Here is a 1,427-nt window from a genome sequence, read left to right as displayed (position 1 = left end):
CGACAGTCCTTGTCTCACATCTTTGTTCGGAAGAAGATCTACCTTCGAAACGGCAAGACATTCCGGAGATCACCATCATAATTTTTCATTTTCTATGATTATGTATATTATTATTGTTCACCTTCCCTTAGTATTGCCAGCCTTCAGGCAGCACCTGGAGATCTCCTGGAGAAATGACTGCTTTAGGCAATGGATTCTATGGCATTATACCCTGCTGAGGTCCCTCCGCACCCCAAACCCTGCCCTCCCCAGGCTCTAACCCTCAAATCTACAGGTATTTCCCAACTCAGGGTTGGCAACCCTGTACCTGGCTATGGAACCGCTTTCCAGACCCTTGGAACCCAGAAGACATGGCATAGGAGGAGGTGCTTTTCTACCTTAGCTGCCACTGCATAACCCCAAATCAACATAAGTCAGGGGTGGAGGGAACCATACCTGTTACCATGAGGCTGTCCTCCCACTTGGGGCAGCAAAATGACTTGAGACAGCCCTGCCTTATAGCTAAGCAGAAGGAAATAAACATGGCTTGCCTCCCTCTATTTTCCCCTTCCCTCTGCCGCCCCACCAACCACAGTTGAGACACTCACCTGGAGCTTCCTTCTAGATCTCATTGTATTTCTTCCCACAATGGGCCTTAGTCCTAGTAATAAATAATGCAATTCAAGTCTACTAAGTTTGGTGATATCTATAGAATTAATATTTTTTTTAAAAAATAGCTGTTTGGTGATATCTATAGAATTAATATTTTTAAAAAATAGCTATCATTATACTACAATTGTTAATACTAGGTACTGAGCATAGTTTGTAATTACTTGTTTTCATTCATTTTGTGACCATCGAACTTCATAAACTGACTGTAAATCCTTGGCTAATTTATTTCAATGTGACTTCAGTGTACTTGATTGTGCATTGAATCACAGCCAAAAGTTTTTTTTAGAAAAATAAGAATAATCGAGTGGTTAATAATGATGCAGACGAGGCAGGCCCTTCTCTTTACGGAATGACTATTTGGGTGCTTTTTAGACTCATTTCTTTAAATAAAGGTGGATGCATTGTCGGCTCTCTAGAACAACCACACAATTATAGTTATGTATACACATCTGCATTTTTTGGAAAAGGTGATCTTATACAATTTATTATAGATAGCATATCATTACATAAGCTTTTCATCTTAATTCAGTCATGTAATAGATAAGGGGGATGCAGTTAATGTACTTCACCAGGACCCTAGCAAGGTCATTTATGTAGCTTTTCATGATTTCAAACTCAGCTAAAGAGAACTAGAAGAAAGTGTTGTAACATGAGAAAGAAATGTATTGGCATTACTTTTGTTCATGAAAAGAATGGTATCCAAGCTGGCAGAAAATGTCATGAAAGTAATTTATGGATTGATATCAGATTCTGAAGAATTCTCTGAACTTAATACC

The sequence above is a fragment of the Gekko japonicus genome, unplaced genomic scaffold (genome assembly GCF_001447785.1).
Source record: "Gekko japonicus isolate JY-2015 unplaced genomic scaffold, Gekko_japonicus_V1.1 scaffold2414, whole genome shotgun sequence".
NCBI lineage: Eukaryota > Metazoa > Chordata > Lepidosauria > Squamata > Gekkonidae > Gekko > Gekko japonicus.
The sequence above is the reverse complement of the archived record's forward strand: the minus strand, read 5'-3'. Positions refer to the sequence as shown.